We start from the raw sequence: 27,454 nt of genomic DNA, 5'->3' as shown, positions 1-27,454 counted from the left end.
CCCGCGGCTGCAGGTACGCCGAGGTTGGACGGCGAAGCCTGGCAGACCTTGTTCTCCTCCCTGCTGCTGCAACAGACTTCGCTCGTGGAGGAAAAACCAGGCACCGTCGCTTTGGCTTTTCGGTCTGTTACAAATCTAAATTCTCCATCACCGGGAAATGAGGCAGCAAATAGGTCATCCTAGCAAAATTCAATCCTGTCGTCAGATATGGGTTTCCAGAAAGCCAAACTGGAAGGAGTTCTGCAGCCTGTTGAGAATTCAGGCCGAGTTAAAATATTAGTGCTTGATTTTATCAATTAGCCGAACAAGAAGTTTAACAATAAACACTTTCATACAGCAAGGACACACACAGAATTTAAAAATGCAGCAGATGTGCAATACTGCTTAATATGGCTTTTAGCTTAATTCATCTTATTACAGAAATCTGTAATTCTCATGGTTTGGTTTCCGAACAACAGCTACTGATGTAACCTTTTGTCTTTCCCCGGGTTTTTTCGGTCAAAAACCCCCAATCAAAACAATTACTATTATAGCACTATTAGCTTTAAGGATTTACAGCTTTGCTTCTTTCACAGCAGAGCTCAGAAGTAATAGAATTTACTCTGGGAAAACCTGACCATGTCCTTGCAAGTCTCTGTAGGGTTTCTTTTAGTGAGGTCCCATATAGATGCCCCAAATAGCTCTGTGTAGGAAACAGGTTATTGCCAGCATAAGCTGGCTGGCTACGGAGGCCAGTGACACCTCCCATCCCACCACACCTGCAGAAAGCAGAGAGAAAGCATCAGTAAAATGCAAGGATGTGCTGCACTCCTGTCCTCCACCACCTACGTGTGCTACAGGTGGTCCATCATAGTGCTGGATCCACAAGAAAGCAGATTTCCCTAAACACCCCGAAAGATGCAACCTCATTCCTGCAGACTTGCAAACACCAGAAAAATCCCCTAAATGAGGATGGGGCTTGTTGCCCAGTTTCTCTGCTCCTTCTCCAGAAGCGCAGCTCCTCCAGATGCTGGATCTCTATATTTTGACCAGAAGAGGATCTTCGGTGGACTTTGGGCCCAGCGCAAAATGAACAGAAATTAAAGGTAACCAGATGAAGAATCCAGTGATTATTTGTATTGCAAAACAAGCCAAGAACCACGCACGACGGCCGCTGCAGCACGGTAAGGGACAGCCCTGCCCTGCTGAACGTCCCCTCTGAACACGTAGCCCACAAGGCTGTCTGGAGAAGCAGGTATCCACCACCAGCGTTTTTAAAGCAAGGAGCACTGTCCCTGGAAGACATGGGTATTTCACACCCTACTTGTCCTCCTAGCAAAGCATCCAGGAGCTGCACGGAGGACTTGGGAACTGAACCTGCAGGACAACAGCTCAGCACCTTTTGCTATAAACCAAACCTTTCTGTCCTGAGAAACACAGCGATGATATTTCCACCGACTTCAGGGGGGCCGGGGCTCAGCTGGTGCCTGCTCTGATTCCTGGCCAGGCACTGACCACAACTAAATATTTCTTCAAAACCAGAACCTTTCTGAATCACTCTCAAAGTGCCAATTCTAGAGACGTTGGGCCGTTTGGTTTCTTTTATTTCCTTATTATTCGGGGCGGGGGGGGGGGTAATTCTGTGTCTCTCCACGTACACCTTTAATCACACACACACTATGTCCACTCTACGTATATGTATTTTAGACCTTTAATACTCAAAGAAGCTTATGATTGATTTTAAATGTTTAAATGATTTTACAGGGGTATGCATTGTACCAGAGGTATGTCTATACCCCCACACCGACGTATACAAATGTGTATGAGTACGCCTGTGGGTATACGTGTACGCACAACAAAGGTGTGAGACCCTCCGTAGCTAACCACAGCGCGCAGGGCTGTACCCCTTCCCCACCCTGCTGAAGGGTGTAAAATGAACACCAGCCTTTTAAAGCCACTTTTATTACCTTACCTCCACCAGAAACAGCACAACCTCGTGCAGCCGCTTTGACACAGACGTTAATTTTCACTTGCAGCTGTGGCAATTAGAAAGTGTACTTAATAGAGTGTCATGTTAATTGTTGCAGAGTTAACCAATTTCTCCATTTAATTGTCAATTGATTAACCTATTGAAATGGTAAGTGACTCAGTTTCCTTCCAGAACAAACAGCAGCCGCATATTGTATCTTCATCCAGCTGGAGGGGGTACTCTGTGATTTGCTCAGCCTCAATGTGCTGGTATTTTTCTACACCTCCCTGAGCTTTTAATTAGATGAGCCAATTTTACATGTATTTGTCTGCTGGAAAGGTTATCTGTGCCGGAGCTGACCTGCAGAGGCAAGGTTGAGCCTAGCAGTCTTAATAGAAAAGGTTTTGAGCCTAGCAGTCTTAATAGAAAAGGTTTTCAGCTATGACTGCTGTACTTGATTGCATTGTAATGGTAATCAACTTGAGACTTTGCCTCCCTCAATGTTTTTTTGTAGCTTTAACTATGCAATGAGATGCTTCCTCTGTCATATATATGCACTTATTAAGCTCTCATTGGATTCTAATATGCGTGCAAATAGTCAAGAGTTTCTTAAGGCTAATGCTACACTATGTAGATTGTAGTACCATTAAGTCACTACAAAGATGTAGCCTGCAGCAAATGTACTTTTCTTTTTTCTTTTTCTGCAAGTGTATGCAAGGGTTTGATTTTTCCATTTTTGTGCTTTTTTTCCAACCTAAAGGAGGAAGAATTCCCTCTACATACTTTTGCTCCTTTTTATCTGGAGGATTCTGCACGCCAGAGCCCGTTTTAACAACTTTTCCTTCCCCAATGAGCCTAAAAAAGTTCTTGTGTTTTAAAAGGAAGATCCCGATGTCCTTAATTCAGTTTTTCAAGTTGGTTTGTAATCCATTCCCGCTCCTTTCTCCGAGCGGCTCGTTGAAAGCCCCCGGTATCTCCTGTGTTTCTGCATGTTCTTTTACAGTACGGCGCTGTCATTTAATTACGAGACAATCCCCCACAACTGAGCAAGCGTTTCCATCATTGATAATGTTGGTAGCAGGCAACTGAGACAAAATGATTACAAACCTATGTTGCGCTCAATAGTCCTTTAGAGGATTTCTCTCTTAATAGTCCTGGCTCATTCATGTTTGGTTCAGTACATTTGTTCTTTAAAAAAGGCATAGATTAGAAGAGTTTCAGGGTAGGTTAATAACTCAACTGAAAATGGCTGCTTGCATTGTCCAAGTCTGTTCCTGCAGTTGCCTGGTGCTTTCTTCAGTTCTTCCACACTGCAGCTTTGGCCCAGTTGGTAAACAGCTTAAGTCCAGACATCTTTTCATTCTCTGCGCAGCGGATTGAAATAAAAATGCATATAAGTGGCGACTGACTGGCGCTGGCCTGACAATAGCCTGTAACATTATGCAAGGGTATTTACATAGGAATAAGGCCTTGGTAAAGAAGACAGGGGCAATTAATGACTAGGGCCACACATATAAGGAAAGTTTGTCCAATCCTTTCTTCAATAAAGATCTTTTGTAAAGTGCTATGGAAACTCATGGAGGCCCCCAAACAGATTAGGAGAGGGACTTTTGTGGTAGGGTTTTTTGGGGGTTTGTTGTTTTTTTTTTTTAACTTTAAGTTAAAAGGGCCAAATTTTGTAAAGGTAAAATGCAATTCTTCTGTGGTTTTGAATTTTTACCACTGTGACCTTTTTTTTTCCCTTTCCTTTTTTTCACAGGAATCGACTTTGTGTGGCTATTTCCCTAGGAGGATGCGTGGAATAAAGAAATAAAGTGAATGGTGTACCTCAGCCCGGAAGGGTGGTGGAGGTGAAAGGCTTGCAGGAGATCTGTCACTACGCTTGACTGCTCCTGCTAGCACAGGTTTGGAATTTAAGCTAATTTGTAAGCATTTAGGGCCTGATTCTGATCACTCTTACACCCCAGCAGCTCTGCTGGGACTGTCAAAGCGCTTCCTGGCAGATGCAAGATAGGCAACTCCACCTTCTGAATTCGGCTTTCTCCTTTGTTTTGTCCTGTCAGACTGATTTTAACAAACCGGGGAAGCCCTGTGCTCTGGCTCCAGGTTGTGGTGCCAAAGGCGGAGCACCATCAGCAGTGGGTGACGTAGCCCAAGGCAGAATTTAACCCCAAGGCTTCATCCTACCAGATGGGATGCTCTCCCCCAGGCTTTCAGACACAGATAATGAGCCCATTTCTCTGGGGGAGACCAGCCCACGTCCCCCAGGGCAATGATAGCACAAAAGAGTCACAGCTGATGATGTGTCCTCCACCTGCGGGGACTTAAGTTGGTGGGTTTGTACATCTTGTCACGGTGTGGACACACCACTTTGGGTCTGAAAACGTTGCCGCCATGACAGCACTCCTGGGAGCCTCTTCTTCAACGCTGTACACTCCGGTGTCTCCTTCTCCTTCTCATGAAATTTCAGCTGCTGTCCTCTACGTCTCATCTGCCCCCATGGAAGCGTTGAGGACTGTGTTTTCCTTGGGCTGTTGTGGCATATCTGTTGATGGCAGCTTGAATATGCCCACACCAGCTGAGCAATTTTAATTTCAGGCTCAACCGTTGGTGTTCGAATGACTGTGGAGGGCTCCTTGGGTTGGGTTGATGCTGTAACTTTTTTAACACCCTATCCAGAAAGCCGTAGGTCTCTATCTTGAAATAGGGATCCTACTGCTCAACCCATCGTGTGTGTTTAAGAAGTCAACCCTTTGGTGGGCATGAATGAGGAAAGCCCCTCTGATTTCTCTACAGTTCTGCCAAGCTTTACACCATTTGATATTCTACTACTTGATCCTTTTCCTCTTAGACAGAGATTTTTATAGCAGAATATAACCCAAAGAAGAGAGAAGTACCTGTCCTGTGACCCCCTGTCATGACATTTTCTTTCTTCAAAATAAATTAAAACATCAACTCTCCCATGTAAATTAATTCCTAAAATGCTTGCTGGATGTTGAAGAGGGGGAAATAAATGTTAATAACACAAATACATGGTTCCTATGAGAGAAGCGTGCATGGAGCAGAGAATTTGTTTCTGCCGCAGCCCCCGAAAGCTGCAGAAATCAATGCTTCATTCAAGGCTATTGATCAGTACTAAATTAATTAGACTTCAAGGCTTATGGCAGTTGATAAGACAACTTGTTAATTTAGTCAATGATAGTGTTTTCCCTAAAGCAGCAAATACCCTCTTTCTCAGAAAAGACATTTCTAGCACTTGCTACCAGACTTTTTTTTTCTCCTTCTTTTATTAAGAAAAAAAAATTCACTTTACATTTAAATTAAGATAAGAATTGGACGGGGAGATACTTCTATTTACCCCTATTTGCCTTCTTTTGCTCTAACGTCAAAGCCGGGTATCGATAACATCTGATGTAATTTAATAGGACGGCAGCATAACATTTAGCTTCTTCGACCCTGGCCCATTGATGGTGATGTTCATTTGGAAAAGCTGTTGGAGAGAGGAGGGAGGAGGGAGAAAACCCACTTTCTAAATATGGGTGGGGGTTTTTTTTGAAATGGGAAACCCAGAGCTTTTGCTTCTCAGGCGAGAAGGATGCTCATGGCCACTGACAAAGGCACGGGCGCTGCCGGTCCTGCAAGCAGTGAATGAGACGAAGGTATCCCAGAATACCCTGGACACGGGGCCGTACTTCCTGCTGGCTGGGAAGGACAAAAGGACAAAGCCGAAGGAGTGCCGGGGTCCCACCACCAGCTCCTGGAGGCACCAGTCTGCTACCAGCAGCACTCCAACCCTCGGAGAATGCTAATAAGCCACTGAAGAGCTCAGCTTTCCTGCCATAATTCTATAGGGCCGTTGAGGACCCCATAGTGTTCACTAAATAAAGACAACTAATTGAGAATTTTTTGCACATTTTGCTCAGTGGACTTGTTGTTCAGGCGGTTGGTTGGGGAGAATGTTCCCCTACTGACAACAGGGGCTGATTGTTTTGGCAGCCGCCCGGTTAGCGCCATTTCCCGGGTCTGAGGCTGACTTTCGAAGTATGACAAAAATGTTTAATTTCAGATATTTTTTTTTTTTTTTTTTTAATTATGTGGCTGGGAATTACTTGGGCTTCGCAGGCTGTCCGGCGTTCACGTGAAAAAAAAAAAAAAATTGCTGGCAGAGTTTCTCAGAATAAAACCTTTGGTCTTTCTCTCTCTTTTTCTCCTCACTCTCTCTTTTCCCCCCTTTCTCCTTTTTTTTTTTTTACTGTATTTTCTGTGGCGAGGCCTACATTTTTGTGTCTGCAGGTGACACTTTGATTGAAACTAAAATTAATAAATCAGCTGAAAAGCTCACACCTACAGCTCACAGCAGGGCCTTGAAAACACGGTTATAAAGGGAGCTTTATGCCCTTGTGTAAAGAAGGAATAAATTACAGAAGCACTTGTTGCCCTTGGACTCGATTTTGCTTTGCAGGCTGGTATCTTATTTTTGGAGCTTATTGTTAATCAACAGGTTCCTTGTAGGTTTAGCAGGTGACTTTGCTATTAATCTCCTATTTGACCACTATAGCATATTAATGAGGTAGGCTTCTGGATGTGGCTATGTCTCCAGCACAAGGAATTAGTTTAAAAGGTGCACTCTTTACTCAATTGCTCACAGTTAACGATGCTGCAGCCCAAATGCAAAGTAGCATTTTCTACAGCTTGTGTAGCATTAAGAGTGTTTTACTAACATTATGTTCCTTACTGTGCTTTTCTTCTGTTGTATACTTATTTCTTCTCCATGGAGGGCTATTATCAGGTTTACCGGTCCTTCCTTCTCTTTATATTTTTGGGGGCTTTCTTCATTTTTTATTCCCCTAACAAAATAAAGAAATTGTATATAAATGACAAAATGATATCCTTTCTGATTAATGTGCACCTTGGCTTTAATTAAACAATTCCAGAGTGCTTTGGAGGTACTACTGGATTTAAATTAAACGCTCAGCTCAACATTTCTCTTCAAAACTAGCTTAATAAATATCATTATAAAGTGCAGGAATTCAACCAGCCCCATTCCACCTTGTATTTTGGGTCTGATTTAAGCTTGGAGTGAGGATACCTATAGGGGTACTTTAAGAACATAAAGAAAAGCCGAGGATTTAAGACTTAAATTTGTAATTACAAGGATCTGCCGAAATACATAATATTATGAGCCAGGCTACAAAACACCCCAGTGGAAACAACAGCTTTGTTGTAATACAGTAATTTCCACATTCCAAGGAACGTGCTCTGCCATGGTCGGTTATTATTGGCGTTTCCTTTCATAACTTTCAGACGTGTGGTCTACCTCCCAAACAGATACATTTTCCTATTTAAATTAGCGCTGTCAGGCTTATGCCTGCAGATTCCCAGCATTTTTTTTTAACAAGGACTCTTGCATGCAATGGCATATTTGTGTCAGGTTAGATGTCAGCCTTGAGTTTTAGCCTGAACCGTGAAATATCTGTCTTCTATGGATTAAGGTCAGCGTTATCACGTTACTTTAGCTTGGTATTTTGGTATTCCTCTTCTTTCTCCTCTTTTAATTGGGGTATGCTTATATTTTTTTTTAAAAGTTAGAAGAAACAAAATCCGCTAGTGGAGAACGTTTAAGGTAAAGATATTTAGGGCATTAGTAACACCTTTACTGCGGGCAGCAAGCATTAGGTACTGGATCCCTCTGCCTCTCACAAAAATGCCCATGGAAGGAGATGTACAGCCCCTATTCAAAGTCACATTCAAATTTCTATCTAGATTTTCAGAAATTAATGTCAATTTAAGCTGCAGCTGCCGCAGGCTGCTCAGTTTGAGCTTCTGACAAGGGCTGGGGGCTCAGCTGAGCCGGGGAAGCTGCCCCGAAGCGATGCTCTGGAGTGAAGCATCTCCATGGGCAGCCAGACAGCCCCGGCCACGGGGGGACAAACCACGGGGGAGAGATGAAATTCATCGGCAGCCCCCGCTGCGCCCTGGCCTCGGAGTGGGTACGATGAAGAGTCGTGGTGAAACACCCAGAAACATGCTCACAGGCTTGGATCCGACCCGAGGAGCTCCCAGCGCAGGACGCTCACGCCCGGACGTCTTTGTCTCCGCAGGAGGAGCTAACCTGACATCCATAACTCATCCAGTTTGTTAAAACCAAAGTGAGATCTTCCCTATCGCAGGCCAACAAATTCGCTAACTTCACTTGGAAAGAAAAAAAAATTAAAAGTTGTTTTTCAGCTCTGACGATACACGCAGTAATTACCACTGACTTTATTATTTTTTGTTTTAAGGAACCACCTTTTAAACAGTTTTGTTGGATTTTTGTTCAGAGGTTGGACATTGCGGTCTTGTTTGTCAGGGTTCAAGGAAGAGCGAATTCTAACTGCACAGGCACAGTCCCCTGTAAATCAGAGCTGGTCGTTAAAACGCCGGCAAACCCTTCACTTGAAGTGGTGTTAGCAGGGGCTGCCCTACAGCCTATTTCTAAGGAGGAATAGTTAATGTAACACGGTTTGGGAGCCCTTCCCCTCCCCAGCCCCCATCTCCCCCAAACTACTTACTTACAGCACAAGGAGGTTTGAGCTTATTTTGTCTTTTCACAACTTAGCAAGATCAGACACATTTCTGCAATGCATATGCAGATTTTACCTCTTGTTACTTTCTCTAATGAGCTTTCACTTAATCAATTTGACAGTAGCCTTTCTTCCTTTTTGCTTCGCATCCACTAGGAAAGTATTCAGGAAAAAGTGTTAACAGTTTCAAGGGGTATTAGCAAAATGAAATGGTGGCACAGCCAAATTTAGGAAGATCGCAAGAGCGCTTTACGGAAAGAAAAAAAAAATAGTAGTTAAAATGGGGGATGTGGATTTAACAAGAATGTTTGTCGAGGAAATGAGCAGGACTGCAGACATCACTTTTATTTCCCTGCAAATAATTTAAAATAATGTTAATAATGAGTAGACAAATCCTGATCTGGGTTATAGAAACAAGCACTTTCCCTCGTAATATGTAACCCTTTCGAAAATAAAAATATCCTCTTCAATGAGCTATTGAATAGGGGCTCCAGCCACGGCCAGTTATCCGGGACAGGGATGCTGGAAGTTCTGGCGACCTGCAGAGCTTTGGGAAGGGATCCGCAGAGCCGTATCAATCCTACGCGCCCAGGTTATCAAAGCCAGCTAGGTATCTAATTCCTCTGCGGAGGGGTTTGATGCAGAAGCCCCTCTGAGGGCCAGGTATCAGTATTTTCAATGAAGCAGATGATCAGAGTAAGGATGATTTCTAGGAAGGGGCAAGCCCAACAGCTCTGGGTTCCCTGGGCCCAAGGGATGTCCACAGAGGACATTTGATACTTCATTATACTCGCTGTAATTTACGACTTGTGAGGTCGGCTGAACCCTGCCGCAATCTGGGACCCGCGGGAGGGAGCGAAGGTGCCCAGGACGGGTGCTGCCCTGGCTTGCAGCGGGATGCTGCGCCCCGGTGCCCGGCCAGCCAAGCTGCGCTTGCACCTCCGCTTAGTTTGCGGGCTCTGCCAAGCCTTAATGGAAGGGACCTTCCCTCCTGGGGTGGGGGTGCTGGAGCATGGCGGTGGCTTTCTCCAAGAAACTTCCAGCTCCGATTGCATCCCACATTTAGGGGTCTCACTGGGCAAGGAGAAGCCAAGGTGCAGTGGGTTTGTAACATCTGTAGGCACTTGGCCCCTAAAGTGTACGTGCACAAACAGAAGTCAGTGCTCTGCACGGTATGAAAAGCAAAACCAGGCAGGGGAATTACCCCCAAAGTGGAGGTGTTGCATCTCTCTGAGTCAGTGCTTGTGCACTCAATGTCGTCACTAAGCTGTGTCATCGCTGAGGAAATCGCTTAGGCATTAAGTTCGTAACAGCGAAGTGGCAACGGACTGCTGACACATCCTTACTGACGAGGAACGCAAAGCTTTAGCTGGGGCTTTTGTGAGAGCCACAGCCCACAGGAGGTGGCATGGGCAGGAGGAAAACACTCATGGGCAAAGGATTTGGGGTTCCCCCAGTCCATAAACCCACCGGAGACTCCCATCTGGTCTGGTTGTCAGATAAAAGTTCAGAGCCCAGTTCGTGGTGACCAGCTCCTTCACCCGAAGTCACTGAGTCACTTCACAAATGCCAGCCCACAGGATCACAGCCCGGTTTGCAGGATTAGACCACATGCAGGGAGTGGGGCTGAACCTGAGGAAAAGGTTTTCCTTTCTTTTCATGGGAGATTTGTGTCTTGATGCAATGGAAGACACAGCCTTTATTCATGGGTACCAACACGTGTTGTTACCGTTACCCATCCATGGGCACCGACGACACAATGACCATATTCAGTGGTTTGCTCTGAGCCAGTTCAGGTGCTTCTTGGCTAAAAAAAGCCCTCACCCCAAATCATCACTGAGGTGGAGAAAGAAATAGATAATAGTATAGCCAAGGGGAAAGTCCCCTTTGAACAGAACGTAAGGCCTACACTAGCTTTGAGTTAATCTTACCAGGGAATTGAGCCTCATGGGAAGTCCTTCGCTAAAGAGAGCCATGGTTATGTGTTATGGTTACTACCAGGTGTGAGCTACGGCTGTGGTCAAGGGATGTGGGGGACCTGGGTCCTACTCTTCATGGTGGTGGCACAGGCCTCCTGCGTGACCTCAGGTGGGTCCTTTAGCACCCATGCCTCACTTGAAAATAAAGATAACTGGGTTTTCCTGCTCTGCTGAGATGTGAAAATAAATGTGGAAGCAGTGAGGTGGTCACAGAAATGGGAACTGAATGAGTGTGTGAGATATATAACTTGAAATTAGCAAAAGGATGCTTGTGTTGGAAGTGGTTATCTCCATGTCTGAAAACAGTGACATTTCAAAAGGAAAATGCATACCTTTGCTCCCTGCAGGCAGCCCTCTCCCTTTAGCTGATGTCCTGTTTCTTTTCTAAAACAGATTCCTCCCTGACCTCCCAAGCCACGAAAAGACCACTTTTCCACCCAACACTGACCAGCTTCATCATGAGACACATAATTACCAAATCTAGTAAAATGTGGATTTCTCCACTGCCGGACCAAGCTGCTATACCCAGAAAAGCGGTAAGAAAACGTGGCTGTCATTAGTCGACGCTGAATCTGGTTTTCGACCATTGCCTGCAGACTGAAGGATTATATCCCCATAAATGCTCCAAGTGTCTGCTTCAGTAAGCGGGGCGCTAATGGCATTGCCTGAACATATTTTGGTGTTATTTTGCCCAGTTACAAGTTAAAAGTGGCGATCAGACGACGCGTGCTCGCCGGGAGAAACAAGCCAGCTGAACCTGCAGGTCTGCAGAGCAACGCGGGACGCATGGACCCGGAGAGGCTTTCGCTGGGCTTTGCTTTCCTGGCACTATTTCCATCCTGAAACAGGCGACCACGCCGCTGTGGAGCCAGAGAATGTGCTCCAACACGACTTTTCCAAAATCGCTCTTTTCAAATATTTTATTCTGATCTTATTTTTAAGCCGGGGTCCAAAACCTTTAAATCAGAGGCAATTTTGTTTTCCTAGCTGTCAGCAATATTTTGGCTATTTTAAGAATGTAGGACAGGGTTAAGGATTAGTACCAGCATTTCTTTTCTGTGTATCAGAGCTGCTTAGCAGTAATTAATTAGGACATTGGGTTTTGTACTCTTGGTTCAGGTCATTTGCCTATGAGCAGCTCAAGCCTTTCACAAAGGCACGCTGCATATGTTTCTGGGTACCTTTTTGAGAGAAGATTTAAATTGGCCAGATGAATAATACTTTGCTACAAGTGTTTTGCCCTAGGCAAAAAAGGTTTTCTTCATATTATCATCGCCCGGAGCTGGAATCCTCAAGCTTGATGTGACTGGTGTTACGCTGTCACATGGCGATGATGTAAGAACAGGAGCTCTCTGTGTCAGACAAATCTGGATTTAGGGGAATTATAGCAGATGTTGCAAAATGGCAACAGTTTAGTAAGTTCCTTTCATCCCGCGGTTGGGAGGCAGGTCCACAAAGTACGCCCAGACGGAGAAGAATGTTATCTTTGATCCCTTTCACTCCAGGGCAAGGAGGCTCCACCGGATGAGGGATGCAGCAAGGCTGGAAATAAAAATAAATTTACAGTAGCTGTTTGTTTTGCAATATGGAAATTGGCCACTATCTATTCATGCTCCTTGCCCAGACACGTATAAAAGATTTTTATCGGGGGGGTAACATGTATTGTGCTCTATAAACAGATTAGAGCATTCAATATTAAGATTAATGGCACGGAAAAACACTCGGAAATTTGTGCGCGGTTAGATTACAAGAAAGACTCGCAGCCCCTCTCCACCACGTGTACGCGGACGGTGGCACAGGCATAGTTTCACGCCGAGAAAATGAGGACAAATTGCTTCTGATACATGGCAAGCAAAAAGTTATACGTTATGGAGTATCACGTCAATTTTGTCCACCCTTTAGGATTTTTTTTATTGAAGGAAACTGGAAATGTCTCTATGCATCTGCTCCTCCTTCGTTTGGATAAACAGCTCATTTATACCTATGCAGAAACCAAACACATGATGACAACGTGACAGATCCTGTTTATGACCAGAAAGCACCACCTGCGGTGAACAAAACATGCCAGTGGAGGACAAACGGTAATTCTTTTCATGAGTTTAAATCTGATTGGAATTTGGTCAGAATTTGCAGGATTTTTCTTAAATTGGTCGGTTCATTTAAAAAAAAAAAAATCCAATTGGCGACAGGCACAAAACCACCTCAGCCTTTGATTAGGTTTTAATCAAAAAATCCCTCTTAGCACCTGACAGTAACACGGACTCGGCGATGCACAGCGTGGACACAGCTGCTCGCGCCGCACTGATGGAGCACAACCCTCTCGCCCACCGTGCTCTTGGCCGCAGCCACACCACCCAAAACCACCTTACCCCGGGCATCCTCGGGCAGTCATACCAACTTCCCATCCCCAGAGGAACTGAACCGGAGGGTTTCGAGCACATGCACGACAACAACTGTGGTTTGCATCAAGGTCTCCCTTGCCTGAGCATGCAACGTTCGTTTTTAAGAGCACAAGCTCAGCTGGATTCAGCTCAGAAAGGTGTTTAAGGGCATGTTTAAATTTAAACGTTGGAGTCATGGCGCTGCGCTTCAGGTCACATGCAAACTTAAAATCTGCCCATCCTTTCATACCTGCCTGAATTTGGGTCTAGCCCTGCGTATGGTGTGCCATGCCTGATTCACACAGGAGACGCGGATGGAGAAGACAATGTCAGTCTTCTGACACACCTTTCCCATGGGTGCCTGCTGTCATCTGGGTCCCTCACATATGTGAGATGTGAGCAGGACCAAGCTGAGAGTCAGCTGTTGTGTCCACCGCCCATATTGGTGGCCTTGGGAAAGCACTCCCAAGCAGTTCTTCCCACAGGAGAACAAAAAGGCCCTTCTCCATCTCCATGCCCATTTTGGATGTCCCAAGCCAGAGGAGACCTGCAGCAGCCAAGCCAAGCTGACCCCAGCATCCTCTTGCTTCTGTCTCTGTGCTGGCCTGCACCCAGGGGTGTCTCCTACCTGGTCCTCGAGACCAACGTGGTGTTTGCAAGGCAAGGTCCTAATTTTTGTCTCTCCAAAGAAAATACCTGCCCTCATCTGCCTACCAAACTGCTTGTGTAGGCACTTCTGCCCAAGGGGAGCATGACAGAGCCCATGCCTGAAGCTCCTGGTCCATGCAAGCAGCAAACCTATTTGACAAAAGGACCTTGGGGTGATCTTACAACACAGTATTGGCCCCTCTGAGTGTTCTGCATCGCCCAAACCTTCCTCCTGTAGAACCAAGCCCTGTGAGTGAAATGCTGCAATGAACATTTTGCCAAGCATAACAGAGCCCGGCTCAGCTAAAGACTTTAATTGTTGCCACCAGGAAAATATTGATTAAAGCAGCTCGATGCCACAATTATGGCATGGCCAAAAAAATGCTACAACACACAACAGTCATAACACAAAATTGGTCACGCCATTTAGGGTCCCAGCCCCATGTGCTGGGAATCAGAGGTGTTATAAGGAAAACACGGGATCAGCACACATTCCCATTCAAGATGACTAATCTTGTCTACACTCAAAATGGTACCAGCTAAAATTGGTTTTCAATTAATTTAAGTTCACTGGCACAAAGCCCTGTGTAGACATTCTTAAATGTGTTTAAAAGTGGCTTATCAATTTAGCTTAAGACACTTAGTAGCTAAACTAAGCTAAATCGGCATAAGCCAGGTTTAAATTGATTTATGATGTCCACAAAGAGTTTTGCACTGGTTTAACTAAATTGCTTTAAAAACACACCGCCACTTTAGCCTTCAAAAGTGAGTGCCTATGAGTGTAAGGATTTAGGGTAAATGTCTTTAAAAGTGCCTAAATATCTGAGGAGCTTATGCCCCTTTTCCCTAAACAGACTTAGTCTTTTCTAAATCAGAAACTGTCCTTTGTAAATGCTACTCCAAAGTGCCAAAAAAAAAATAAAAGGAAAAGGACCAGATCCTCCATGGAGTAAAGAAGGGAGATATCCCATTTTACATCAGCTGGAGGAAAGCCAAGCCCTGCCTCAAATTTTTAAAGGGAAAACAAAATTTTCTGAAACTCCAGGTTTCGGGGAGCCTTGTGCTATTTTTTTCTGCTAGTGGGTTTTTTTTTTTTCTTCACCTCCTTAGGTATAGTAGTTACATATGATACACATATATTCAAATAATCGCACCGCCGTTCTCAGCATCCCTGCACACTACAGTAATTCAGACTTTTAGGTTGACGTGCACAGACACAGTTTGGAAGATATTGAGTGCTCGTAGCCACATCTGTTGTTTTCTCTCTTAATGATTCATAGTTAGCCAAAATAATAGAAAGCAGGCAGAGCTTTTTAATATTGGCTTGCTTGACATGAGCCTATCTTAGTCAAAATGTTTATTCTGTGGTGCTCCCGCTAGCTCTGGAAATTCGTGTATCTATATGTATTTGCGTGTTTTGCTTGACTAGGCACAAATTATGCTCTCAACTGGAAATATCACAAGTGTAAATAATTTGGAGACATAAGTGTCTGAGCGAAACTCATGTAAAAGCTATTTGTTTTATGGATTTTGATCTCCAAAGTTTAAAATATGAGCAAACTTTTCATTAAGGGTTTTGCCATTTGTTTGAACACTCCTGTAGTAATTGGAAATGCAACAATTGTTTAAAAGTGGCATTGTCCATGAAAAGATTTAGTGAGGGATGAAGAAATTTCTTGAACCTAAAGACATAATCTGGTGATCCAATTCTCCCCACTGTGTCCATTCCCGTGAAACTCCATTTACTTTCTCCTATCCGTCACCAGCTCCCCCGCATCCCACCTAGCCAATCCTCTAGGTTTCCCACATTGTTTCCCCTTTTGTCTTTTCAGTCCAAACAGAAGAACAACAGACAAGGTTTCGAAGGGCAGGGAGCATCAGGGGCTGGAAGAGAATGGCTAAGATGAGGGTCAGAGTCCTAGCCCTACTGCCAACAGTTACTAGGGTTTGTGCTGCCTGGCTGGGCAGTGTTCAAAGACTTTGCTGGGCTTTGTTCCACTGTGTAGGGATTAGGCCTGGCGGTCTGAGAATTTGCCTTCTAATTAAAAAGGATAAAAGATAGAAGTAGCATTAGACTAAAACATAGCAGTGATACTTCACAGGCTTTTTTTCTTTTTTTGGCTTTTTTTTTTTTTCCCCAGTCACAAGACAAGGCACGAAGTTGTCAGGTTGTTTTATTTCTTTTGTTTTCTGCGCGTATGAAAAAAAAATCATAAGAGAAGGGAGGGGAGGAGGAAAAGTTTTGAAACTCTTCCCAGCTGTTCCATATGGTGAGTGAAGGCTGAATTTCTGTGTGCACTGTGGCAATTTTGCTGACTGACTATTGCATTTATTGACAAGGATTACACCAGCTCCCTATCACGTCCTTTAATGCTATACCAAAAGGTGAGGGAATTCCCCACGTCATCCTCCCTGGCCGAAGGAACCTACAGGAAACCTGAATTTCTTCTTGCACGACCTCTTCTTTTTTGTTTCCTTGTGCTTAGCCCTCATTAGGGACACTCAAAAGCAGCCACAAACCCTCCCCTCAAATTAACGGGGATATATTATTTTACCCATGCAATGTGAAAAATGCCAGAGGCCGCATCCGGATAGCCATTGCTTACAGCATCACTTTAATTGCGCTCAAAAAAAAATTGTGCGTTTCGAGCAGGACCGGGAGACCAAATCCCCGCAAGCTGTTACTCGTGTGAGTAATCCCGTCTCCTGCAAAAGCCCTATTCAGGGCAGCTGCCAAGATCCAGCCCCATGCAGAACGGTGAGGACGGGCGTAAATCCAGGCTCTGCCAGCCCGACAAGGGCCGTTGGAAGAAATCCCTGCCATTTACAACTTGATCTGCCTTTAAAAACATCCTCCAAAGCCGTACCCGGGGCAGGGGGAGCGGTGGTGTTTCGGGGCGGCTCTGCCGGCTTCCCAGGACGACCACTTTTACCCTAAGAGAGAAGCTGAGGTGAGCAGTTGCGTAAGGGCCGCTGATGAGATTATATTAATTACTTTTCAGAAGGGGAAAGAAAAAAAAAAAAAGAAAAGAGGGGGTAGGAGTTTGGTGGAAGACTTGAGAAGCTTTCAAAGCTGCCGAGCTCGGGTTGCAGGCAAGGATAAAGGAATGCCCTTTTGTTCCCACACATCTCCCGTTACGTCACGACGAGCCCAATTTCTTCAGAATTCTGGCTGACTTTGCACGTAGTAAATAGTTCAGAAGAGACGACAGACCAGGCAAAAATTATCCACAGCAGAGAGTCATTGCACTTCATCGTGCGGCATCCTCATGGGAAAGCATTTCTCACAGGAAAGCCTTTTCATTCATTAAAATCTTTGCGCGAGTTTTCTCTCCTCCGAGCCACCAAAGGTCATATTTGTCGTGTGCCATAACATGGGAAGAAGGGAGAAGACTTATAAGTATCACTTGGGCAAAAATGTTGTTGCCAACTTTGACAAAAATAAGCGCGGTTAGACTGCTGTGAGTTAGCTGGAAAGCCATACTAATGTGGCAAATTATCCCATTGATTTTAGGCAGGGTTCTGCATTGATTTTTGCTTAAAAAAATGGTAGTACGATACAGCCCAGTGTGGCTAACTTCTCAATATGAGCGCATTTGTGAAAGGCTAGAAATGGACTTCTGCTCCTGCCCTTCCGCTGAGTTTTAAGGACATGGAGATTTAACGAAACCTGCGTGCTGCTTTCTGGATATCAGCGTTTGAAAGGAGACCTGCTCCTCTTCGGTGGATTTAGAAGCAAATAGATTCAGTGTGCCCACAGGACAATATTCCCAAGTCCCTCCAGGCCTGCAGGCAGCTCCTTTCTGCCTCCATCCCAGAGAGCCAGGCGCAGGATTGAGCCACGCTTTGGTGCTGCGAACGCCCGTGTGCTGATTTAGGTGCTTAACGTCGTTCCAGAGAGGCCGAAGCAAAGGCGAAGGTCCCCCCCTCCCATTTTGTATTCCAGAGGACCAGCGATAACTGGAAGGAAATTCCCAGTTTGCCCCATGACGGGGGTCGCTCGGAGGAGCCCGGCGAGCTTTTTCGGCTGGTTTTGCGGTGAGGAGCAGGGATGAAAGCCCCTCGGAGGAGCGTTGCTCGGCCGCCGCAATTCCAGACCTCCCCGCGCCTCCTCCTCCTCCTCCGGCGCTGCTCCGTCTGCGGGGCTCAGCCTGTTCCCATTACACAAGCCGGGGGAAGGATCCTATCATCCATTTTCCACGAGGCAGGGAAAAATACGCAGGGCATAAAGAAGAAGATCATATTTTTTAAACACAGAATCCGGGAAGAGCTAAAACAAATCTATTTCCACGGTGTGTTAGAAGCACTTAGCACGAGCTGGGTCTTCCTGAACGCCCCAAGAGAGGAGCGCGTACGAGTGCTATTTCTCTATTACTCCTCACTTACTCACTGAAGGAAGGAGACGGTCTGAGGGGGCTTTATATTTGAAAGAACGTTCCTGATATTTGCATTATCGTCAACGAAAATATTTTTAAAGGCCAAACGAATATTCATTTATATTTATTTGCTTAATCTAATGATCTATTGTGATTCTCCCTTTCATCTATTCTTCCCTTGATGAGTGTGTGGCACTCCCATTAAGATTAATAGCGGTTTCACATGCACAGTCAGGGGAGATTAGACCCCTGCCCCGGCCTCCTGCCAGCCCCATGTATGTCTTTGGATTCAAGCTCCGAGCCCTCACTGATGTCAGTGAAAGCGCCATGTGTACAAAAAGGCCCCATCCTGCCCGGCGCTGAGCATCCTCCCGGCCAGCTGAGGCGTTCAGATGCGGCAGGGCACGGCATCTCCCCAAACGCATTTATTATGCCGTAAAGTCTGGGACTGTCTGGGGAGCATATGTTTATGTGGGGTCACTGTTTCTGTGAGCATGAGGGGGGATTTTTATGACAGACCAGTCTAGAATGGCATATGGGGACCAGTGCGGGGTGCACTGGAACCGTTTTCTAGCAAAATAAAACACACAAAACCCGCCTCGGAACATGCACGTTACCGCCCTTCTACGCAAAGTTAACTCCATGCACAGAAATTAAATTCTATGACCATTTCTCTTCTTCCCGGGCGTGCAATGAGAAGTACCTCTGCCATCACACAGACCGGCCCAACGATGTAGTTGAGCCACCCAGTTCTGAAAATTAGGTATACAGTAATATATCGTGCTGCTTTACCAGGCAGGGTCTGCTCCAAAGCCCTGGCACGGGAGCCCTCCCGGTGCCCTCAGCAGGATTTGGAGCAAGGTCTTTCTTCCAGTAGCAGAGGAAATACTTCGCCACGAGCTGGGGTCCCAGCCTGGCGCTTTTATGCTTCTGAGAGGCAAAAAGCTTTCCAATAGCCCTGATGCAAAAAGCTGCTCACAGGTGTAAGGGTTTGCCGCACCTGAGCAGACAAGGTTTATGCTGTCTATAGGGCCTGATTTAAGAAAACACGTTTTGCTGTTGCTGCCTGCTGAATTCACATCATCTTTTCATTTGCAGGGGTTTACTGATATCCCTTATTACACCCCGATCCTGACCTCGCCAGATCAAGTACACCAACGGCCTCATACCACAGAAGACTTTCTCCTCCTCTTTCCACGGTGCATCATATTTCTGGGAAGCAGAAGGATTTGCTAATTGCTAGCAAAGCGGGCTGAGCCACAGTGCAAATCACTAATATGGCCCCATGCCTCAGTTTCCCCATATCATGTGCGTGACGATACCGCCGGCGCTCCAGCAGCACCGTAAGTGGTGAAACATTCATAAAATTTTTAAGGCTGGCAGGCATAAAGGGCATTTCAAATGATGTTTGTCAGACTACTTCCGATATTCTTCCGGACTCTTTAAGAGCAACAATTTACTACTACTAATTTTTATTGTCCCGAAGCACTGAAAAACGCTAAGATCCAGCCTAAGCAACCTGACCAAAGTCAGACATAAAGAGTAAGGAAGAGCCAGAAAGTGAGCAGGAGTCAGAGGCTAGCATGGAAACTGCTACACCATCTGTCCTCCCCACCTGCCCGAAAGACGTTTCACAATTAGAGTATAACTGAGGATATGACATTGTTTTCCTGCGTTGTATTCAGGCTTCATTCTTGCTTGTTGTAATGACCTCGTTACTGATTTGTGGGGCTTCCGCTTACAGCTTCTTTCATATCACAGAGCCTACATGCGGGCTATAAATTTTACATGTATATCATGCTGTCTGTATCACGGTATCTATCATATATCATCATACACTGGGTAATCATGTCCTGCCAATATTTACATGTATATTTGAATGTAAACATTTCGATAATTCCTATTTAAATATGACTATAGCTGTTTGCCGTATCAGGCACTAAATCTATTTGATCAATTAGGTAGATAAGGGTAAATTATGAATACATACGCTTATCAAATGCCTACTTGAACATTTGTATGGCGGTATTTCTTCTTTTGGATTTTCTAATAAGTAATAATAAAAATAAAATACATGTAGTTGCTGCAATATATGGTCATGGATAATGAGATGTTTCAATAAAAGAAAATAATCTGTAGAATTTCAGCTATTTCAGTAAATGTTTAGAACATGTATTTTAATCTCCCCAAGATCATCATCCTTGTTCTAAGTATGAGTTCCTAAAAAGCCTGTGTTGTGATTTGCTTTTATTTTCATTTTTGGCTTAAGCAATAGGCTTGAAAGTGGCAGCTCTGAAAACAGATTTCTTTATCCAGAAGCCAGTTTGGAGAGCGTCCACACAGGCTGCTATTCTAAGGCACCATTTCGAAGACTGCCATCTCTACGATGGCATATGAGATGTAATTTAGTCTCTGTGTTAATTTAGCCCAGAGTCTCTCCTGAACAGAGAAGACAGGCCGTGCCAAATTGTGTTAAACTAGGGATGGTGCTTTTGTGATACGGACAACTGTCTACCAGGGATTGAGCTGAGACCACCAAACTACTTTCATTTAGATTCTCAATTTAGTCTTGAACCAAGGTCAGAAGGTAAATAGCCAGGGCTTTATCTTCCCAGCCAAGCCCCTGGTAGAGGGTCCCTTTGAAGTGGAGTGTGATCACTGGCAGTTTCAGAACTAATGTCCAAGACAGTGATGTATAATACATTTGCTTCCATTTTGCATCTGCTGGTATGATCGCAGGTTAATTTAAGTACGGTTTCCCAACAGAGGAGTGTTTTTACCCAGCTGTAGTCTTAAAAACAAATTTGAAATTAACTCAGGAAGCCCTCTTGACACCACCCCCCTCCCCGAAGCATATATGTGGTTTTTTTCCCCACTGCTTTGAATGCCAGTTGCTTTGGGTCCAATCCTGCTCTTATTTAAGTCAATGGCATCATTCACATTCACTTCAATGAGTAAGGCACTTTGAAGATGCTCCCTACGTCGGTTGGTGTTTGCGGCTGCACATCTTCCAGGTGGTCAGAGGAAGGAGATTTCCATTTGCAGGGACGTTTTCTGCCCTGACACATCGATTGTGGTACCTGGTAGCAGATACCACTGTGCAGGCAAGTCAGCCAAACCACAAACCTCGAGCACAGGGACACATTTGTGGTTAGCAATACTAATTTAGGAAGTCCTGTGACCTCCCTCCTGTGTTACCCCATTCACCAATGCATTTGGTTTTTTTCAAGCATCTGGGTTCAAAACCCTGAATGTCCCTGCAAGGTTTATTCCCAGATCAGCTCCCTAACCCAATTCACATCATTGCCCCACAAACTGTTGTACCAGCACAGGCACACTCCTGCGTGGGGCACAGTGAATGGTTGGGTGCAAGGAGAAGATGGCCACCGAAGAACCTATCTCTTCCAACCGTGCCCCAAAACTCCCACAGACTGATCCTCCTTCCTAACCATGTGCCATGATGACCACACTTCACGCAGTTACTCAGCACATCAATGCAGCCATCCTCCTGCTGATGTCCTCTTGCAGGTGGTGTTGCTGCATCTGGCCTTGGAGGCCTCTGGGCAGGAGCAGAACACATTGCTGTGCTGCACCTCAAGGCTGGGGGACAAGGGAAGCTTTGTACCCTTCACTGGCACCAAAAAAACCTGTAGGGCTATCTTTCACGTTGATAAAAACGTATCAAAGTTATCTACCCCATGGTGGCATGCTTCTAGGCAGAGCTAATCTGATGCCAGCATTGGTAGTGCGTTCACTGCTGTGCGTCTGCACACCTCCCACCTTGGGCCTGTTCCCTAAATCAGCGTTCCCAGGTGTAGAACCAGGGCTTGCATGAAAGGGAAGGAGAATGGCTACCACTTTACCTTCAGTATTCATGTTTTGTCATGAAGGGCTGCTGTAGAAGTGGATTTGTATCAAAATATCCCTTTTTATCAAAACTTCTAATAGAATATGCCTGAAAAATGTTTATTTTCGTGCCACAATTTCTTGATTAAAATAGAGCCAGACTTCACCTGACTGGATCTGAAGTTTTATGGCTAGCCAAGAAGTGGACTAGAAAGGAAATAAAGCCCTGCAAACTCCAACTAGTGTGCCTAGGCACAGATGTATGCCATGTAATACCCTCCCTTCCCGCACCCAGATACTGATGGGCAATTTCTGACATCACATGGCATGAAATTTTGCAACATTGGGCTGTATTTGAAGAGATATGTTTACTTTCCCTTAGTAATACCGGTGAGTGCACTCTAAAGGATGTATAAAGTAGGTTTCTATTCAGATGCATCCAAAAAAACAGTCAATTTTGCAATACACAATGGAACCACAGAAAAACAAGGCTGGAAAGAGCATCAAGAAGCCACCTAGTCCATTCCTCTGCCCCAGGGTAGGGTCAACTGTATTTTTCAGACTGATGTTTGTCTAACATGCAGCTAAAAGTCTTCATGACCCCTCCAGGCAGTTTGTCCCAGTGCTGCACTGTCTCTGCTCATGGAAAGTGTTTCTTAACCTCTATGCTGAACCTCAGGGCTGCACCTGATGTGCTTTCCTTCTTGCCCTAACCCCTTGGACGCGAAGAATAGGCTCACCCCCTTCACAACAGCTTTGGACGTTTGACAGCTGCCCTTCATGACTCTCTGCTCCAAGTTAAACTCACCAGACTTGTTCAATTGTGATCCTCTGCTTTGGTGTAGCCGTGGTGCCTCCCCAAGTTGGTGTCACCTGTAACCACTCTCTTGTCCACTGAGCAGAACAAGGGCAAACCCCTGAAGGCTTCCACACAGGACAATCTTCCTTTATGACAATGGTTATAGAGAACTTGTTTCTGGTGAAGTTATCTGGCCATATCATATCCAAATTATAGTATTCTCCTTTAAAGATTATTTGAAATATTATTTGAAACTGTCTATTCTTGGCAAATCCGCATTGACTGTCATTGACTGCAAGAGTTGTATTGCATTTTATTTATATTCTGTATTATCATCAGTTCCACCCCACAACTTAGGCATTTCAGAGAAGATATCCCTGCTAAAAAAATGCCTGATCCCAATCACAGAAGAAACTCCTGGATCTAGTAGAAAATAAATCCAGAGGAGGACTGATCCATAACTGTTAAGCTACAAAATAAACAGCAGTCTAGGCAGTGTTAGTCCTGTCCTGTGCGGTCTAGGAAAAATCAGCTACTTCTGGGGAAGATTTGCCCTTTACATTGGATCCCTAAGGCAGGAGCGTATGATGCTGCTTGGCAACTGGGGAAAGGACTCCCTGCCTCAGGTTCTCTGAAAGTCTCTGCTTCTACCCAATAACTATACCAGGGGCTTAAGTTAGCTGCCTAAATGAGATAGTGTGAACACAGCCTGCAACATCCCTGGTGGGAATTCCCCATCTGTAAAAAAGAAAGCAATTTCTACCTAACAGTGGGCTATGAGGGAAGAATTAATAGGCTAAAGAAGATGAGGCACCCCAATAAACAGCCAAACACTGTAGAGGGCTGTGCCGGGTCACTGCTCTTCAGCTGGAGGTAGCAATCCCACAGACCGACCAGCACACTGGGATAACATGTATGACCAGACCCTTGGCCACCCAGCTACCCCTCTTCTTGAGGTGTCAAGGTTTATCACATCTCATAGCTGTTATCAACTGAAAGACTGATGCTGAAGTCATGACATGTCTACACTGTGAGTGCAGAGCCACCCATGCTGGCTTCATGCCTTAAACCCAGCAGCAGCAGCAGCAGACTATGAACACAGTTTATTAACACAGCTAAACTACTTCCACAGATCATCTAATGCACCTGCATGAATTTGGCATAAATGGCTTTGACATCACTCATCATTAGAAGCTCCTTGGCTAGGTGGTATTTGAGATGACAAGAAGAAGTGGGACCATCAGGGCCCCTGACTGGAAGATGAATAATGGGATCCAGTACCTGAAAGCTGAAGTTAAACTCATCGAGCCTTATTGAGCCTGTCAAAATTTCCTCCTGAACAGCTCGAGGCCCTCAGAGGCACCAGGCCAACAGGCACCACTAGGCTTAGGGTCTGGGGTGAGCATCCCCTGTGACTCCCCATCTAGCCGGACACCGCAGAGCTCACTCTCCCAATGAGTAACACCAGCCTAACACAGGCATACCAATTCTCTTCCACAGCACCTCTCACCACACCAGGTTTACAGTAATTAATGGCACATAGACAACCTCGCTTCTCCCCATCCAGGAGAGGTTTGATCCCTTTTGATTCCACTAGGCCTAGAAGCATAAAAAGATGAAGTCCTTCCAAAAACACACGCGTCACAGAATCACTAAGGTTGGAATGGACCTTCAAGATCATCAAGTCCAACCGTTAATCCAGCGCCACCATGTCCCCTAAACCATGTCCTGAAGCGCCACATCCACACGTTTTTTGAACACTTCCAGAGATGGTGATTCCACCACCTCCCTGGGCAGCCTGTTCCAATGCCTGACTACCCTCTCAGTGAAGAAATTTTTCCTAATATCCAATCTAAATCTCCCCTGGCGTAACTTGAGGCCATTTCCTCTCATCCTGTCACTAGTTTCTTGGGAGAAGAGACCAACACCCTCATCGCCACAACCCCCTTCCAGGTAGTTGTAGAGAGCGATAAGGTCTCCCCTCAGCCTCCTCTTCTCCAGACTGAACAACCCCAGTTCCCTCAGCCGCTCCTCATCAGACTTGTGCTCCAGACCCCTCACCAGCTCCGTTGCTCTTCTCTGGACACGCTCCAGCACCTCAACATCCTTCTTGTAGTGAGGGGCCCAACACTGAACACAGGATTCGAGGTGCGGCCTCACAGTGCCGAGTACAGGGGCATGATCACTTCCCTACTCCTGCTGGCCACACTAGTGCTGATACAGGCCAGGACGCTCTTGGCCTTCTTGGCCACCTGGGCACACTGCCGGCTCATGTTCAGCCAACTGTCAACCAGCACCCCCAGGTCCCTTTCCGCCAGGCAGCTCTCCAGCCCCTCCTTCCCAAGCCTGTAGCATTGCATGGGGTTGTTGTGACCCAAGTGCAGGACCCAGCACTTGGCCTTATTAAACCTCATACAGTTGGCCTCTGCCCATCAATCCAGCCTGTCCAGATCCCTCTGCAGAGCCCTCCTACCCTCCAGCAGATCAACACTCCCACCCAGCTTGGTGTCATCTGCAACTTACTGAGGAGCACTCGATCCCCTCATCCAGACCATCAGTAAAGATATTGAACAAGACCGGCCCCAGAACCGAGCCCTGGGGAACACCGCTTGTGACCGGCAGCCAGCCGGATTTAACATCATTCACCATGACTCTCTGGGCTCGGCCACCCAGCCAGTTCCTCACCCAGTGAAGAATAAACCCATCCAAGCCACGAGCTGCCAGTTTCTCCAGGAGAATGCTGTGGGAGACGCTGTCAAAGGCTTTACTAAAGTCCAGGTAGACAACATCCACAGCCTTTCCCTCATCCACTAGGCGGGTCACCTGGTCATAGAAGGAAATCAGGTTGGTCAAGCAGGACCTGCCTTTCATGAATCCATGCTGGCTGGGCCTGATCCCTTGGTTGTCCTTCATATGCCCTGTGAGCACTCTTAAGACGAACCGCTCCATGATCTTCCCCGGTACGGAGGTCAGGCTGACAGACCTGTAGTTCCCAGGATCTTCCTTCCAGCCCTTCTTGTGGATGGTAGCGTCCATACCTACCATTCCAAAACACGTCCATCTGATGGCATCCACAGCCCAGATTAGGCATTTTGGCAGCCTACAGCAAAAGAAGAGTGAAATGGGATCCAAAATATCCATGCCTCTGCATGAAGACTTCTCAGCCCTGGCCGGGAGGGAATATCTGCCAGTTAGGAGAGGCTCAAGACCCTCGTCTGGGCTGCAGGAGACACCATATCTCCAACCTGGATCCAGAGAACCACATGCCCTTTTTCTAGCCAAGGAATAGTGGATACAAGTTCATAAATGTTGGCCCAAAGATGGCAACATGATGCTTAAGTAAAGTGGACATCTTAGTGTTTATGAAGCATGAGGACCGGGCTGTGCTTTCCTTCACAGCCTGAACATCTCCTTCATCCTCAGAGTGTCCTAGTCACAGACTCTAGCGAGGCTGTTGTGGGGACACTCACCATCCTCCTATGGAAAGTGGGCGACAGTGCAAAGGGGACAGCAGAAACCTTCCGGTAAGAGGGAAAGTCACTGTCTCTGATCTCAGACACTTGAGAAGAAAGTTCAAAAAATCCAGTGTGTGGCCTTTTCAGTGCTCTCACACCTGTGCATCACCTCATCACCCATAAAACACCATGCCACCTCTTTTCATTTTGGACCCTGCCAGTTGTGAACATAGCAGTGCCTGACGGCGGTGGGCACTGATATGATGGCAGGGGTCTGAGTGAGGATGCAGTGGCTTCCTGCTGGGTGACACAGCAGTTCACCCCGCAATGTGGCGCAAGCAGGGCCGATAGGAGAGCTGGTGTGAAATGGTGGACGTGTTTTGTGTCAAGCAGGAACATCAGTCCGCACCAGATGAAGAACTGTCCTTAAATTTTAATACAGATGAGCATGGACCAAGTCAGAGCCAAGCAACCGTGACTCTTCCAGTTCAGATCCAGCGCAAACCAAAGTAGCATCATGGCTCTTACTTAGGAACAGACCGACCCAAAGCCCTGCAACCACCACGACTCCCAAAAAGATTGCTGCTAAATCGAACTGTGAAACTGGGACTTGGCCCTAGACCAAGCCAACATCTTGGCTGGGCTGAAAAAACACACCAAATAGACACTGAGAAATGAGCAGTCTGCTCCCTTTCACAGAAATCTTTTCCAAGGTCTCAGTCAAGTGCCCCAACTTTTCAAACCTTTATCACCTGATTTATAAAAAAATAATAATATATAAAAAAAGAAAGAAATGGAAGAGCAGTTTTATACAAACATAAAGGACATTTACAGATAGTAAGCAGGATTTGCGCAGATTTTTGTTTGGGGTAAGGAGTAAATTTGTAGTGAAGCACTTGGACACAACCATATGCACCACAAATTCAGCTTCCTGTGATTCTTCTCCTCCCTTCCCCAGACTGCCTCTCTATTCCCCCCACCCACCAAGAAAATTAGGAAATCCCATAAAAGTTAACTGCCTGAAGTTGCAGCATAAGTCCTGTTATGCAGCCAGTTCCCTTTCAACACAGACACACACACACACAAAGGAAGCCATGGGAATTTCTCTGGAAATTCTGCGGCGCTGGTGCAGCATGTTTACTGGGATGTAAAGACACAACAGAATTAAGGTACATCCAGGCAATTTTTCAAACATGTCTGGAAGAAATGGCAGAGATTTCTCTTGACAGTGTTGAATTCAAATCTGAGACACAAGGTTTGGTGAAAAGGATTGCTATTTTTAATACCCACAGTTTTCTTGTGTGATTCCAGCTCTCTAAGACCCTAAGACCTTTAAATTCCATCTAGTGTCTATCACATGCCATTGAATTGGCATGTTTGCAAATTGCATGCAGTGAGATCCTTCCATACCAGCAGCTCTGTCTCAGATTCCCCACCATCCCTGCCAAACTAGTATTCT

Source organism: Phaethon aethereus, assembly GCF_964289735.1.
Source record: "Phaethon aethereus genome assembly, chromosome: 5".
Lineage (NCBI taxonomy): Eukaryota > Metazoa > Chordata > Aves > Phaethontiformes > Phaethontidae > Phaethon > Phaethon aethereus.
The sequence above is the reverse complement of the archived record's forward strand: the minus strand, read 5'-3'. Positions refer to the sequence as shown.